Source organism: Oncorhynchus gorbuscha, unplaced genomic scaffold (assembly GCF_021184085.1).
Source record: "Oncorhynchus gorbuscha isolate QuinsamMale2020 ecotype Even-year unplaced genomic scaffold, OgorEven_v1.0 Un_scaffold_1130, whole genome shotgun sequence".
Lineage (NCBI taxonomy): Eukaryota > Metazoa > Chordata > Actinopteri > Salmoniformes > Salmonidae > Oncorhynchus > Oncorhynchus gorbuscha.
The window spans coordinates 168,647-187,396 of NW_025746002.1; positions in this window are offsets into that span (position 1 = coordinate 168,647).

The window sequence follows — 18,750 nt, forward strand, 5'->3', positions numbered from 1 at the left end:
AAGTAGAGCCTCCAACCTTCGTAACTCGGACACCCAGGACATCGGTCTAGGAGAGATGACAGCCTTGTGACAGTTGTTACTGAATCGGATGCAGTGGAGAAGAAACAGACTTGCACATATGTAACAGGTGTGCTAACAAACATGCCTCGTTACACCTCTGTAATTACAGACAGTAATTACATGTTATTATTACAGTGTAACTTTCAGTAGTTAATAGGAACTCAAATGCTTGTTACGGTGTAATTATACATGTAATTACATTGTAATAAGGACCCGTTCAAATGAAGATTACCGATTTGTCAACCAATTAATGTCTACAAAATGACTAGGTAACATTTCATTAAATAACTTAATAAGTTTGAATGTTAGAGAGAATCATTTTAAACGCATGATGCTGGATAAATCACCAATAATCATTTGCAGATCATTTTTGTTGACCTAAATCTCTGCGTTAACTTCCTGGGACAACTCAACAATTGACAGAGCACACCTTTAATATCAGCATGTTGAGTATCACAACACAGACTATTACAGTATCGCTATACAGACTATTACAGCAATGCTATACAGACTATTACAGCAATGCTATACAGACTATTACAGCAATGCTATACAGACTATTACAGCAATGCTATACAGACTATTACAGCAATGCTATACAGACTATTACAGCAATGCTATACAGACTATTACAGCAATGCTATACAGACTATTACAGTATCGCAATACAGACTAGTAGTGTCTAAAAACTCTGCCACTATGCATTGCACAAGCCATCTATATTAGTCTTTGTGGTTAAGCCCTGGCTGTTGTGAGAGTGGGCTTGTAGGCTGGGTCTAAGTCTATATTAGTCTTTGTGGTTAAGCCCTGGCTGTTCTTTCCACTCCTCTCCTCTTTTGACCTCACCCTCTCACCTTCCCCCCCTACTCACAAGGCAGGCAATACGCTCGACCTCATCTTTACTAGATGCTGTTCTTCCACTAACCTCACTGCAACTCCCCTCCAAGTCTCCCACCACTACCTTGTATCCTTTTCCCTCTCGCTCTCATCCAACACCTCCCACACTGCCCCTACTCGGATGGTATCGCGCCGTCCCAACCTTCGCTCTCTCTCCCCCGCTACTCTCTCCTCTTCCATCCTATCATCTCTTCCCTCTGCTCAAACCTTCTCCAACCTATCTCCTGACTCTGCCTCCTCAACCCTCCTCTCCTCCCTCTCTGCATCCTTTGACTCTCTATGTCCCCTATCCTCCAGGCCGGCTCGGTCCTCCCCTCCTTTCACTCCCTCCTCTCTACATTTTCCTCCTCTGTCTCTGCTGCTAAAGCCACTTTCTACCACTCTAAATTCCAAGCATCTGCCTCTAACCCTAGGAAGCTCTTTGCCACCTTCTCCTCCCTCCTGAATCCTCCCCCCCTCCTCCCTCTCTGCAGATGACTTCGTCAACCATTTTGAAAAGAAGGTCGACGACATCCGATCCTCGTTTGCTAAGTCAAACGACACCGCTGGTTCTGCTCATACTGCCCTACCCTGTGCTCTGACCTCTTTCTCCCCTCTCTCTCCAGATGAAATCTCGCTTCTTGTGACGGCCGGCCGCCCAACAACCTGCCCGCTTGACCCTATCCCCTCCTCTCTTCTCCAGACCATTTCCGGAGACCTTCTCCCTTACCTCACCTCGCTCATCAACTCATCCCTGACCGCTGGCTACGTCCCTTCCGTCTTCAAGAGAGCGAGAGTTGCACCCCTTCTGAAAACTTACACTCGATCCCTCCGATGTCAACAATTACAGACCAGTATCCCTTCTTTCTTTTCTCTCAAACTCTTGAACGTGCCGTCCTTGGCCAGCTCTCCCGCTATCTCACTCTGAATGACCTTCTTGATCCAAATCAGTCAGGTTTCAAGACTAGTCATTCAACTGAGACTGCTCTCCTCTGTATCACGGAAGCGCTCCGCACTGCTAAAGCTAACTCTCTCTCCTCTGCTCTCATCCTTCTAGATCTATCGGCTGCCTTCGATACTGTGAACCATCAGATCCTCCTCTCCACCCTCTCCGAGTTGGGCATCTCCGGCACGGCCCACGCTTGGATTGCGTCCTACCTGACAGGTCGCTCCTACCAGGTGGCGTGGCGAGAATCTGTCTCCTCACCACGCGCTCTCACCACTGGTGTCCCCCGGGGCTCTGTTCTAGGCCCTCTCCTATTCTCGCTATACACCAAGTCACTTGGCTCTGTCATAACCTCACATGGTCTCTCCTATCATTGCTATGCAGACGACACACAATTAATCTTCTCCTTTCCCCCTTCTGATGACCAGGTGGCGAATCGCATCTCTGCATGTCTGGCAGACATATCAGTGTGGATGACGGATCACCACCTCAAGCTGAACCTCGGCAAAGCCGGAGCTGCTCTTCCTCCCGGGGAAGGACTGCCCGTTCCATGATCTCGCCATCACGGTTGACAACTCCATTGTGTCCTCCTCCCAGAGCGCTAAGAACCTTGGCGTGATCCTGGACAACACCCTGTCGTTCTCAACCAACATCAAGGCGGTGGCCCGTTCCTGTAGGTTCATGCTCTACAACATCCGCAGAGTACGACCCTGCCTCACACAGGAAGCGGCGCAGGTCCTAATCCAGGCACTTGTCATCTCCCGTCTGGATTACTGCAACTCGCTGTTGGCTGGGCTCCCTGCCTGTGCCATTAAACCCCTTCAACTCATCCAGAACGCCGCAGCCCGTCTGGTGTTCAACCTTCCCAAGTTCTCTCACGTCACCCCGCTCCTCCGTTCTCTCCACTGGCTTCCAGTTGAAGCTCGCATCCGCTACAAGACCATGGTGCTTGCCTACGGAGCTGTGAGGGGAACGGCACCTCAGTACCTCCAGGCTCTGATCAGGCTCTACACCCAAACAAGGGCACTGCGTTCATCCACCTCTGGCCTGCTCGCCTCCCTACCACTGTGGAAGTACAGCTCCCGCTCAGCCCAGTCAAAACTGTTCGCTGCTCTGGCCCCCCAATGGTGGAACAAACTCCCTCACGACGCCAGGACAGCGGAGTCAATCACCACCTTCCGGAGACACCTGAAACCCCACCTCTTTAAGGAATACCTAGGATAGGATAAGTAATCCCTCTCACCCCCCTTTAAGATTTAGATGCACTATTGTAAAGTGACTGTTCCACTGGATGTAATAAGGTGAATGCACCAATTTGTAAGTCGCTCTGGATAAGAGCGTCTGCTAAATGACTTAAATGTAAATGTAGAGTGGGCTTGTAGGCTGGGTCTGAGTCTATATTAGTCTTTGTGGTTAAGCCCTGGCTGTTGTGAGAGTGGGCTTGTAGGCTGGGTCTGAGTCTATATTAGTCTGTGGTTAAACTTTGGCTGTTGTGAGCGTGTGCTTGTAGGCTGGGTCTGAGTCTATATTAGTCTTTGTGGTTAAACCCTGGCTGTTGTGAGAGTGTGCTTGTAGGCTGGTTCTGAGTCTATATTCGTCTTTGTGGTTAAGCCCTGGCTGTTGTGAGAGTGTGCTTGTAGGCTGGGTCTGAGTCTATATTAGTCTTTGTGGTTAAACCCTGGCTGTTGTGAGAGTGGGCTTGTAGGCTGGGTCTGAGTCTATATTAGTCTTTGTGGTTAAACCCTGGCTGTTGTGAGAGTGTGCTTGTAGGCTGGTTCTGAGTCTATATTAGTCTTTGTGGTTAAGCCCTGGCTGTTGTGAGAGTGTGCTTGTAGGCTGGGTCTGAGTCTATATTAGTCTTTGTCGTTAAGCCCTGGCTGTTGTGAGAGTGTGCTTGCAGGCTGGGTCTGAGTCAGACTGAAACTAGATAAAGAGAAGTAACCACTGTCTGGTTTTGATATTTTGTTCTTGTGAGACAGTGGACAATGCTAATGAATTCAGAGGCTACTGTACCAGGTTACTTTATAAGGAAACCTCAGCTTATTAATACACACACACATTGACGTAGGTGATCATACCACCAGGTAGTGACCATGTATATAATCAGCTGTGCCCTTAGGTGGTGTGCAGAACTCAGGATGGACATCAGTTGAATGTTTGATGTTTGATTATTATATATTATGTATTATATTCAAATTGTTATGATTTATAAGTGCACATTGATTATTCCTTATTTGTTAAGTAAATAACAGAGCCAAGAAAGGTGGAACCAACAACTTCGCTGAAAGTTGCATGTCACGGGGGCTATTCGAAGCTAATGCAGTACGCCACAGGATGTTTTTGTACTGATCAAGGGGAGTCAAGTCTAGAGTGAACCAAGGGCTCTGTTCTTAGGTCTACATTTTTTGAATGAGGCATGCTTATTTAACATGGTGAGGAAAGCACTTTTAAAGAATAACCAGGAGTCCTCTACTGATGGGATGAGGTCAATATCTTTCCAGGATACCCGAGCCAGGTCGATTAGAAAGGCCTGCTCGCTGAAGTGTTTTAGAGAGCGTTTGACAGTGGTAAGGGGTGGTAGTTTGACCGCGGACACATTATGTCATGTTTGTCATTTATTATCATGTCTTGTCCCTGTGCTCCCCATTCTGTTCGTTTCCCTCTGCTGGTCTTATTGGGTTCTTTCCTCTTTCTATCCCTCTCTCTCCCCCTCCCTCTCTCACTCTCTCGCTCTCTCTTCTCTCTATCGTTCCGTTCCTGCTCCCAGCTGTTCCTATTCCCTAATCATCATTTAGTCTTCCCACACCTGTTCCCGATCCTTTCCCCTGATTAGAGTCCCTATTTATTCCTTTGTGTTCCGTTCCTGTCCCGTCGGTTCCGTGTTTAGAATTCACCATGCTGTGATTGCGTTTCGCCCTGTCCTGTCGTGTTTTTGCTGTGATTGTGTATCGCCCTGTCCTGTCGTGTTTTTTGCCTTCATCAGATGCTGCGTGTGAGCAGGTGTCTCTGACGACCTGCAGACTGCAGGTCGCTTCTCCAGTTATTCCCCTCTACAGACTAGAGGATTTCTGTTATTCCCTGTTTGGACTTAAATAAACTCTGTTTCTGTTAAGTCGCTTTTGGGTCCTCTTTCACCTGCATGACACATTACAGATGCAGGCATTGAGAGAGTGATCGCTGAGATCCTGGTTGAAGACAGCAGAGGTGTATTTAGAGGGCAGGTTGGTCAGGATGATATCTAGGATGATATCTCAGCTAGGGGCTGAGGGGGGTCTGTAACAAGCAGCAACAGTGAGAGACTTATTTCTGGAAAGGTGGACTTTTAAATGTAGAAGCTCAAACTTTTTGGGCACAGACCTGGATAGTAGGACAGAACTCTACAGGCTATCTCTACAGTAGATTGCAACTCCGCCCCCTTTGGCAGTTCTATCTTGATGGAAAATTATGAAATTGGAGATTGAAATTTCAGAATTTTTGGTGGCCTTCCTTATTCTGTAATAGCTACTGTAAATTGTACACTGCTGTTAGATTAACAAAAAATTAATCTTTCTGCCCATATGACATGTCTATGTCCCGGAAAGTTGGCTGTTGTTAACAACACCATTCTAGTCACATATCGCATGTTGAGCAGCAACCGTCCCGTATAAGGGACACCAATCCCGAGAGCAGGGCTGCCAAACCCTCTTCCTGGAGATCTACTGTCCTGAAGGTTTTCAGTCCAACCATAATTTAGCATTTCTGATTCAGCTAGTTAAGGTCTTGTTGAGCAGCTAATTAGTAGAATCAGGTGTGTTAAATTAGGATTGGACTGAAAACCCACAGGAAGGTAGATCTCCAGGAAGAGGGTTGGGCAGCCCTGACCTAGAGGTTAATATAGCCAGGTGAGACAGCCACATATCACAGTCTATTTTACAGGATATAAATATTGCATTCCAGCTAAACAACGGATATACACTGAGGGTACAAAACATCAAGAACATCTTCCTAATATTGAGTTGAGCAACCACAACTCTTTTTATTTTGCAGTTATCTTGGTAGCAATAAGTGAAAAGAGAAAATGGGAATCAAGCATTTCAAATACAGGTACAGCCTGTTCCTTTTGGGTCAAGCTGAATTACGTAGCATGTATTTGTTTGTTTGCCAACAAGGTTTTTGAAACGCAGGGTGTAATTGCCTCCAAGTAGAGTACAGGTCATGTTTTCTCTAAATAAGGAACAGGTCTATCCTTTACACGCACAGTGACACACACACACACACACACACACAGTGACACACACACACACACACACACACAGTGACACACACACACACACACACACACACACACACACACACAGTGACACACACACACACACACACACACACACACACACACACACACACACACACACACACACACACACAGTGACACACACAAACTAACACAAACAAACACAAACAGTGACACACACACACAAACACAAACAGTGACACACACACACAGTGGCGCGCACACACACACAGTGACACACACACACAGTGGCACACACACACACACAGTGACACACAGTGACACACACACACAAGTGACACTCACACACAAACACAGTGACACACACACACACACACACACACAGTGACACACACACACATACACACACAATGACACACAGTGGGACACACACACACAGTGACACAGTGACACACAAACAGTGACACACAGAGTGACACACACCCAGTGACACACCCAGAGTGACACATACACGCACACACACACAGTGACACATATACACACACACACACACAGTGACACACACACACAGTGACACACACCCAGTGAAACACACAGTGACACACACAGTGACACACACAGTGACGCACCCAGTGAAACACACAGTGACACACACAGTGACACACACACACCAACACAGTGAAACACGCACACACACACACAGTGACACACAGTGACACAGTGACACAGAAACACAGTGACATACAACACAGTGAACACACAGTGACACACACAGTGACACACACAGTGACGCACCCAGTGAAACACACACACCAACACAGTGAAACACACACACACACACACACAGTGACACACAGTGACACACACACAGTGACATACACACAACACACAGTGACACACGGACACAGTGACACACACACACAGACACAGTGACACACACACACACAGTGACACACACAGACACAGTGACACACACAGACACAGTGACACAGTGACACAAACTGCACACACACACTCACACAGTGACACACACACAGTGACACACACACATTGACACACAGAAACACCCACACACACAGTGACACACACACACAGAGACACAGTGACACACACACACACACACACACACACACACACACACACACACACACACACACACACACACACACACACACACACACACACACACACACACACAGTGACTCACAGACAGTGACACACACAGTGACACATACAGTGACACACACACAGACACAGTGACACACACACAGACAATTACATTTACATTTAAGTCATTTAGCAGACGCTCTTATCCAGAGCGACTTACAAATACACTGTAATAAGGACCCGTTCAAATGAAGATTACCGATTTCTCACCAATTAATGTCTACAAAATGATTAGGTAACATTTCATTAAATAACTTAATAAGTTTGAATGTTAGAGAGAATCATTTTAAATGCACACACACAGTGACACACAGTGACACACACACACACAGTGACACTCACACACAAACACAGTGACAGACACACACACACACAGTGATACATACACACACACACACACACACAGTGACACACACACACAGTGACACACACCCAGTGAAACACACAGTGACACACACAGTGACACACACAGTGACGCACCCAGTGAAACACACAGTGACACACACAGTGACACACACACACACACCAACACAGTGAAACACGCACACACACACACACACACACACACACAGTGACACACACACAGTAAGACACAGTGACACAAAGTGACACACACAGAAACACAGTGACATACACACAACACACAGTGACACACAGACACAGTGACACACACAGACACAGTGACACACACACACAGACACAGTGACACACACACAGACACAGTGACACAGACACAGTGACAGTGACACAAAGTGACACACACAGTGACACTCACACAGTGACACACACACAGTGACACACACACATTGACACACAGAAACACCCACACACACAGTGAAACACACACACAGAGACACAGTGACACACACACACACAGACAGTGACACACCCAGTGATACAGTGACACACACACAGACACAGTGACACACACACAGACATAGTGACACACACACAGACATAGTGACACACACACAGTGACACACACACAGTGACATACAGAACACACAGACACAGTGACACACATACAGACACACACACACACACACAGACAGTGACACACAGTGACAGACACAGTGACACACACACACACACAGACAGTGACACACACAGTGACACACACACAGACCCAGTGACACACACCTCCACATTTGACGTACACAGTGACACATCTATTCTGTGACACACACACTTCTATCAGTCCATCTACATTCTCTCATTCTACCTCCATCATTTTAATTCTCTTCTAAGTCCATCTATTCTGTCATTCTCTCACTCTTACCCTTCTATCAGTCCATCTATTCTGTCATTCTCTAAACCTTACCTTTCTATCAGTCCATCTATTCTGTCATTCTCTAACCCTTACCCTTCTATCAGTCCATCTATTCTGTCATTCTCTAACCCTTACCCTTCTATCAGTCCATCTATTCTGTCATTCTCTAACCCTTACCCTTCTATCAGTCCATCTATTCTGTCATTCTCCAACCCTCCATGTTTTCCTTTTGAGGGACAGCCTGTGGGTACATGTTTTATAAACGTATCATTTTAAATGAATAATGTACCCCCCCCATCTAAAAATAACAAAACAAATAAAAAATGTGGGGGGACAAAGAATTTGAAGATTTTGTTGAATGACTAAAGGTATGGCCATAAGCACATGGTTTGGAGGGCTCTATGATATCAGTCTTAATATAGTAAAGTAGTATATTTAAATACGAGGGACATGGAATCACCTCGACAGAAGAAGACCACTTTTGCAGCTTCAACATTACTAATGTATATTTCCCTAATGAGTTAGACATAAGTTAAATACAGTAACACAGTATAAAGGTATTATATGTGTGCAGTAACTGAAAATTACAATATTAACGTTGTTATTACGTAGGACTTGCATTGAGTTATTACATTAGTGAAATAGGTCCTTGTGTACAGTACTTACAAAAACTATGCATTTAAAATACAAGTATCAAAGTATTATGTAACAGGCTGATAAAATGTTGCTCCAAAAGTAATATGATTTCATTCACAGGCATGAGAACAGCTTAATGTTTAGAGTTACTGAGAACGCTAACAGTAACTAAATATCCCAAAACTGCTTTCTTGAATCAACTACAGCCAAGGTATGTGGAAAATCATGGTATTTTTTTTCTGAGTAAACTATCCCTTTAAAGAGGGTATAGTGTTTGAAACATGAACACTTACCCTCAGATGGAAGGAGGTTCAAAGTTATTTTTGCCATGCATCCAACTTGCTGTTTGCAAATGGCTTTGAATTACTCTGCAGTATTTCCAGGTATCATAAAATTAATTGCAGCTTTCAACTTTTTCAGTGGCCTGTTGACAAAGTTATACAGTAGTTGAGCATTAAACTTATTAATACTTATCTGTACAAAATATCATTGGTACATTTTTTTAAACTTCATTATGTACACCTTGGGCAATGGACATTCAGGAGAATGGACATACACAGGGATGTTCACGTAGAAATGTATTGTGTAGCTCCAAAATGACTGTCAACAAATGTAAAGGAGATTGTGTATGCTCTATTCATTCTATTTCTATATTCAACCTGTAGATACGGTGCTGCCATTAGTGGAAGGCAGCCAATAGTTTCAGAAAGGTAGTCACGTCCTGAGATCTGTGTAGCATGAGGGACTTACACATAAACATACGTATAATTCCTGTAGCCAAACTACACCAGCTGTTTAGTACGTGAGGTGAGGTCCTCTGGGCTATTCTAAACATGTCAGGTTCTTTACATCAAGGACTGGAGCGTGGGAATCAGACAACAGTATCAGGATGCAACAGCAATTGTCATTTTCAGTGTCACAAGGCAGACACACATTCTCCATAGGCCTTCATCATTCCTGTGCATCAGCTCTATAAGCTCTGTACATCTGTCCTAAAAGACAGACTTCAATATCGGAACTAAAATACATTTCACAAGGTTTATCCTCCTGAGACTCTGCAATACATCTATACATGTGTGTCCTCTCTAGAGGACATCAGTTCTTGGTCCGTATCTCTGAGTACAAGCCTCTGTATTAACTGGAGTTGATGTCCGCACCCCCGCTGAGCTACATGCATCCCCTCTCCCATGGACACACCCCCTCCCGCGCTATTCTCCCATGGACACACCCCCTCCCTGTGCTATTCTCCCATGGACACACCCCCTCCCTGTGCTATTCTCCCATGGACACCCTGTGATATTCTCCCATGGACACACCCCCTCCCTGTGCTATTCTCCCATGGACACACCCCCTCCCGCGCTATTCTCCCATGGACACACCCCCTCCTGTGCTATTCTCCCATGGACATACCCCTCCCTGTGCTATTCTCCCATGGCCACACCCCCTCCCTGTGCTATTCTCCCATGGACACGCCCCCCTCCCTGTGCTATTCTCCCATGGAAACACCCCTCCCAACTCTCCATGGACATACCCCCTCCTGTGCTATTCTCCCATGGACACACCCCCTCCCGCGCTACTCTCCCATGGACACACCCCCTCCGTGCTGCTCTCCCATGGACATACCCCTCCTGTGCTATTTTCCCATGGACACACCTCCCTCCTACTCTCCCATGGACACACCCCTCGGTGCTATTCTTCTCATGGACACACCCCTTCCCCCGCTACTCCACCATGGACACACCCCCTCCGTGCTACTCTCCCATGGACACACCCCCTCCCGGGCTATTCTTCTCATGGACACACCCCCTCCTGCGCTATTCTTCTCATGGACACCCCTCTCCCTGCGCTATTCTCCCATGGACATACCCCCTCCCTGTGCTGCTCCCCCATGGACATACCCACTCCCTCGCTGCTCCCCCATGGACATATCCCCTCCCTGTGCTGCTACCCCATGGACATACCCCCTCCCCTGTGCTGCTCCCCCATGGACATACCCCCCACACTCAGATTCTCATCTAATCTATTTAATTTAAACGATAGGAACCATGTTTTCACTTTGAACTATCCACGGTCTGAAAATAATAATAATAATAATAACCCAATAATAATAACCCAATAATAATAGCCCAATAATAATAGCCCAATAATAATAACCCAATAATAATAACCCAATAATAATAGCCCAATAATAATAACCCAATAATAATAGCCCAATAATAATAGCCCAATAATAATAGCCCAATAATAATAACCCAATAATAATAACCCAATAATAATAACCCAATAATAATAACCCAATAATAATAGCCCAATAATAATAGCCCAATAATAATAACCCAATAATAATAGCCCAATAATAATAGCCCAATAATAATAACCCAATAATAATAGCCCAATAATAATAACCCAATAATAATAACCCAATAATAATAACCCAATAATAATAACCAAAACATAAGAACCCATTAATAATAACCCAATAATAATAACCCAATAATAATAACCCATAGCATTTACAGTACAATAAAACATATCATTTAATTCACACAGTAATAATAATTTAGTAAATAAATCTTTATCAGTCTTCACACCTCCAACGTTGTCGGCGCTCCCAGGGTACCTTAAGGAACGTCCTGCCCGGAGAAAGCCACAGATCAGCTGTGTTTAACCCCTGTGATAGTTCACAGATGGTCAGCCATCCAAACAATGTATTGAGTCATCACGCTGGGCCTCAGTGCCTGCAAGTCGCAACCTTATCTCCTTCCACTACAGCTTTGAATTACTCTGCAGTATTTTCAGGCATCATAAAATTAATTGCAGCTTTTTACTTTTTTTCGGTGGCATGTTGACAGGGTCAAACAGTAGTTGATCATTCAACTTATTAATACTTATCTGTACAAAATATCATTGGTTAAATATCATTTAACTTAATTATGTACACTTGGGGCAAAAGGACATTCAGGAGAATGGACAAACAGAATGTTGAGATAGAAATATATTGTGTAGATCCAATATGACTGTCAGATAGATTGGAATAGTATAGGAGGTTGTGTGTGATCTATTCATTCTATTTCTATCTTCAACACAGAGTTCCAGGTACAGCCCTGCCATTACTTGAAGGCAGCCAATGAAATATATTTTTAAGTAGTTGCCTTCTAAGATCTGTATTTAAAAGTTAAAAAGTAATCACTTTGAAATCTGTATGTAATGTGAGGATTTACATAAATATACACAGAGTGTACAAAATGTTATGAACACCTTCCTAATATTGAGTTGCACCCACTTTTGCCCTCAAAACAGCCTCAATTCGTCAGGGCATGAACTCTACAAGGTGGCAAAGACATTCCACAGGAATGCTGGCCCACGTTGACTCAACGCTTCTCACAGCTGTGTCCGTCTGTTTTGTCACCAAAGCCCCATACACTACCCACCCTTGACCTGTACGTCTCGTTGGTTGGCCCTCGCTTCATACTCGTCGACAAACCACTGGCTGGGTTATCTCACACTGACAGCGTCGTGAAGAAGCGCAGCAGCGCCTCTTCAGCCTCAGGAGGCTGAAGAAATTCGGCTTGTCACCAAAAGCACTCACAAACTTCTACAGATGCACAATGAGAGCATCCTGGCGGGCTGTATCACCGCCTGGGTGCGGCCAACTGCTCCGCCCTCAACCCAAAGGCTCTCCAGAGGGTAGTGAGGACTGCACAATGCATCACCGGGGGCAAACTACCTGCCCTCCAGGTCACCCACCACCCGATGTTACAGGAAGGCCATAAAGATCATCAAGGACATCAACCACCGAACCACTGCCTGTTCACCCCGCTATCATCCAGAAGGCGAGGTCAGTACAGGTGCATCAAAGCTGGGACCGAGAGACTGAAAAACAGCTTCTATCTCAAGGCCATCAGACTGTTAAACAGCCACTACTAACATTGAGTGGCTGCTGCCAACTACACTGTCATTGACACTGACCCAACTCCAGCCATTTTAATAATGGGAATTGATGGGAAATGATGTAAATATATCACTAGCCACTTTAAACAATGCTACCTTATATAATGTTACTTACACTACATTATTCATCTCATATGCATATGTATATACTGTACTCTACATCATCGACTGCATCCTTATGTAATACATGTATCACTAGCCACTTTAACTATGCCACTTTGTTTACTTTGTCTACACACTCATCTCATATGTATATACTGTACTCGATACCATCTACTGTATGCTGCTCTGTACCATCACTCATTCATATATCCTTATGTACATATTCCTTATCCCCTTACACTGTGTATAAGACAGTAGTTTTGGAATTGTTAGTTAGATTACTTGTTGGTTATCACTGCATTGTCGGAACTAGAAGCACAAGCATTTCGCTACACTCGCATTAACATCTGCTAACCATGTGTATGTGACAAATAAAATTTGATTTGATTTGATCTCCAAGTCTCTGCTAGGTAAAGCCCTGTCTTATCTCAGCTCACTGGTCACCATAGCAGCACCCACTCATAGCACGCGCTCCAGCAGGTATATCTCACTGGTCACCCTCAAAGCCAATTCCTCCTTTGGTCGACTTTCCTTCCAGTTCTCTGCTGCCAATGACTGGAACGAACTGCAAAAAAATCTCTGAAGCTGGAGACTCATATCTCCCTCACTAGCTTTAAGTACCAGCTGTCAGAGCAGCTCACAGATCACTGCACCTGTACATAGCCATCTATAAACAGCCCATCTATCTATCTACCTCATCCCCATACTGTATTTATTTATCTTGCTCCTTTGCACCCCAGTATCTCTACTTGCACATCCATCTTCTGCACATCTACCATTCCAGTGTTTAATTGCTATGTTGTAATTATTTTGCCACCGTGGCCTATTTATTGCTTTAACTCCCTTATTTGCACTCACCTCATTTGCACTTACTGTATATAGACTTTTTGTTTTTATTTTGTTCTACTGTATGTTTTGTTTATTCCATGTGTAAATCTGTGCTGTTGTATGTGTCAAATTGCTATGCTTTATCTTGGCCAGGTCGCAGTTGCAAATGAGAACTTGTTCTCAACTAGCCTACCTGGTTAAATAAAGGTAAAATAAAATAAATAAAAAATAAAGTTGGCTGGATGTCCTTTGGGGGGTGGACCATTCTTGATACACACAGGAAACTGTTGAGCATGAAAAACCCAGCAACATTGCAGTTCTTGACACACTCAAACCAGTGTTCCTGGCACCTACTACCATACCCCGTTCAAAGGCACTTCAATATTTTGTCTTGTCTGAATGGCACACGTACACAATCCATGTCTCAATTGTCTCCAGGCTTAAAAATTCTTCTTTAACCCGTCTCCTCCCATTTATCTACACTGATCAATACAGGATCATACCTTTCACCTGGAATCACCTGGTCAGTCTGTTATGGAAAGAGCAGGTTTTTCCTAGTGTGTTGTACAATCAGTGTATAATTCCTATAGACATACAACTTTTTAATACATGAGGTGAGGTCCTCGGGAATATTAATACATGAGGTGAGGTCCTCAGGATTGTTAAAAAGCGAGGTGAGGTCCCCAGGACTGTTAATACGTGAGGTGAGGTCCCCAGGACTGTTAATATGTGAGGTGAGGTCCTCAGGACTATTAATATGTGAGGTCCCCAGGACTGTTAATACGTGAGGTGAGGTCCTCAGGACTATTAATATGTGAGGTGAGGTCCCCAGGACTGTTAATATGTGAGGTGAGGTCCTCAGGACTAATATAAACATAACAGGTTCTTTACATCAAGGACTGGAACTTGGGAATCAGACAATATCAGGATGCAACAATACTTTATTTGAATTTTCAGTATTGCAAGCAAGACAGACATCTCCATAGGCCTACATGGAACTCCGTACAACTGTCCTACAAGACAGACATCTCCATAGGCCTACATGGAACTCCGTACAACTGTCCTGCAAGACAGACATCTCCATAGGCCTACATGGAACTCCGTACAACTGTCCTGCAAGACAGACATCTCCATAGGCCTACATGGAACTCCGTACAACTGTCCTACAAGACAGACATCTCCATAGGCCTACATGGAACTCCGTACAACTGTCCTACAAGACAGACATCTCCATAGGCCTACATGGAACTCCGTACAACTGTCCTACAAAACAGCCTCCAACAGATGGCAATATCAGATTTCTCACAGACAAATATCACTATGTTTCATTCACACGCTCAGACAATGATGATCTGCTGTAACACACAGAGAGCGTGCCCAGGGAGAGAGCTAGGTGGAATATGGACACCAATGGCTAAAACACTACATTCCACAATCATTCCTATTTCTCATACTTACTTCACTAAAACCACCACCACCAACTAACAAACCACCATACATTTTTTTTGTTATGTGCCGGACCCCAGTAAGACTAGCTGTTGCCATTGGCGTTGGCTACAGTGGTGATTTTAACATGTAAATCTTAGTGGGGCAAACTTTTTTGATGAATGCCATCAAAGCCACTACACAACACAAAAAATACATTAATTGCACAATAACATTGGCAAATGGTGCCCACAAACTGTTAGGGCCTACATAAAGCTGTCCCAACAGCAGAGTCCCAACACCTTACGTAAGTTTAGACCACTTTTGCAGCTTCAAGTTGACTGACATATTTTCATGAGACAATTAACAGTAACACGGCATAAAGTTATTATACATGTGTAGTAACTGAGTATTACAATAGGAAAATTGGTATAGGACTTTGGAAATTACTTTAGAATGGCATAAGTGTAATAAGAAACAGTTAATAGTCCTTGTGTACAATACCTACAAAAACTCAGCTCATTGCTATGCATTTAAAATGCAAGTATCAAAGTATTATGTAACAGGCTAATAAAATGTTGCGCCAAAACAATGTTTATTACACAGGCACAATAACCATTTAATGTTAAGTGTAACTGAGAATGCTAACAGTAACTAAATATCCCAAAACTGCTTTCTGGAATCAACTACATCCATGGTCGATGGGAAATCATGTTAGTTTGTATTCTGAGTAAGCTGGATGGTATAGTGCATGTTTGAAACACTTACCCTCAGACGGACAGAGGTTCAAAGTCGTTTTGCTAAGCATCCAACTTGCTGTTTGCAAATGGCTTTGAATTACACTGTCTTTCCAGGTATCATGAAATTAATTACAGCTTTCAGCTTTTTCAGGGTCATACAGTAGTTGAGCATTCAACTTATTAATGCTTATCTGTACAAAATATCATTGGTTAAATATCATTCGATTTAATTATGTACACCTAAGGCAGTGGACATTCAGGAGAATGGAAATATACAGTGGGGCAAAAAGTATTTAGTCAGCCACCAGTTGTGCAAGTTCTCCCACTTAAAAAAGATGAGAGGCCTGTAATTTTCATCATAGGTACACCTCAACTATGACAGACAAAATGAGAAAAACATCCAGAAAATCACATTGTAGGATTTTCAATGAATTTATTTGCAAATTATGGTGGAAAATAAGTATTTGGTCAATAACAAAAGTTTATCTCAATACTTTGTTATATACCCTTTGTTGGCAATGACAGAGGTCAAAAGTTCTTTGTAAGTCTTCACAAGGTTTTCTCACACTGTTGCTGGTATTTTGCCCCACTGTACCGAATGTTCACGTAGAAATGTATTGTGTAGCTCAATGTGACTGTCAGATTGGAATAGCATAGGAGGTTGTGTGTGCTCTATTCATTTTCAATTTCTATCTTCAACATGCAGCTCAGATACAGCCCTGCCGTTAGTTGAAACCAGCCAATCCAATAGTTTCAGAAAAGTAGTCACTTCCTGAGATCTGTGTGTAACGTGGATTTACACACATATCCTCTCAGTAACAGTACTACACCAACTTTACAATACGGAGAGGTTACATCCTCGGGACTAATCTAAACATTAGATTATTTACACCAAGGACTGGAACATTGGAAACCGACAACAGTATTAGGATGCAACAATGTATTTTCATTTTCAGCATCACAAGACAGACATCTCCACAGGACGACATCATTCCTATACATCCGTTCCAGAAGCTCCGTACAACTGTCCTACAAGACAGACTTCAGCAGATGGCAATATCAGATTTCGCACAAACAAATATCACAAGGTTTATTCACGTTTCATTCACATACTCAGACAATAACAATGTGTTGTAACACATATAGAGCCCAGGGAGAAGGAGAGCAGCTCAAGATGGAATATAGGCACCAACGCCTAAAAAACACTACATTCACAATCATTCCTATTTCTCATGCCACTAACTTCCAGTAAACCCAACATCCGCTCCCAAGGCACGCTGACCAGCACATCGTAACGTGATCCTCTGAATGACACAAACAGGAAGGCTTTTTTACACAAGGCCACGCCCTTAATGAGCAATCACATACACCTGGCACAGGCAGACCAACGCCGATACGTTCAAAATAGGTTGATGGTTCTCCCCGTTACACATATTCAAATAGTTTTGATAAGTAGTACTTTTATGGATCTGTATTCAAACAGTTATAGTTACCTCCAAAAGTAACTATTTATTCCAACAGAAATAGTTACTTTCCCAAAAGCATAGTTCTGTAACTATCGTTATCCCAGGGCAGGTTAACTGTAACTATCGTTATCCCAGGGCAGGTTAACTGTAACTATCGTTATCCCAGGGCAGGTTAACTGTAACTATCGTTATCCCAGAGCAGGTTAACTGTAACTATCGTTATCCCAGGGCAGGTTAACTGTAACTATCTGTTATCCCAGGACAGGTTAACTGTAACTATCGTTATCCCAGGGCAGGTTAACTGTAACTATCGTTATCCCAGGGCAGGTTAACTGTAACTATCATTATCCCAGGGCAGGTTTAAGCTTCTCGTTATCCAGGGCAGGTTAGCTATCGTTATCCCAGGGCAGGTTAACTGTAACTATCGTTATCCCAGAGCAGGTTAACTGTAACTATCGTTATCCCAGGGCAGGTTAACTGTAACTATCGTTATCCCAGGACAGGTTAACTGTAACTATCGTTATCCCAGGGCAGGTTAACTGTAACTATCGTTATCCCAGGGCAGGTTAACTGTAACTATCATTATCCCAGGGCAGGTTAACTGTAACTATCGTTATCCCAGGGTAGGTTAACTGTAACTATCGTTATCCCAGGGCAGGTTAACTGTAACTATCGTTATCCCAGGGCAGGTTAACTGTAAATATCGTTATCCCAGGGCAGGTTAACTGTAACTATCGTTATCCCAGGGCAGGTTAACTGTAACTATCGTTATCCCAGGGCAGGTTAACTGTTAACTGTAATGTATGTTTTGTTATGCATCGAGCCCCAGTAAGAGAAGGTGTGGCCTTTGGCGTCGGCTAATGGGGATCCTGATTAAATAAAAATCAATATGACCTTTTGTCTATATTCCGGTTCTATGAAAAGGACAAAAACAATGTGTTCCAATAAACATGGATCTGATCTGTTATTGGTCCTTATTTATTAATTCATGCTACAGTGGATCCCCTCACTAAGGGAACATAGACATGATCCCACAACCACAAACAGACAAG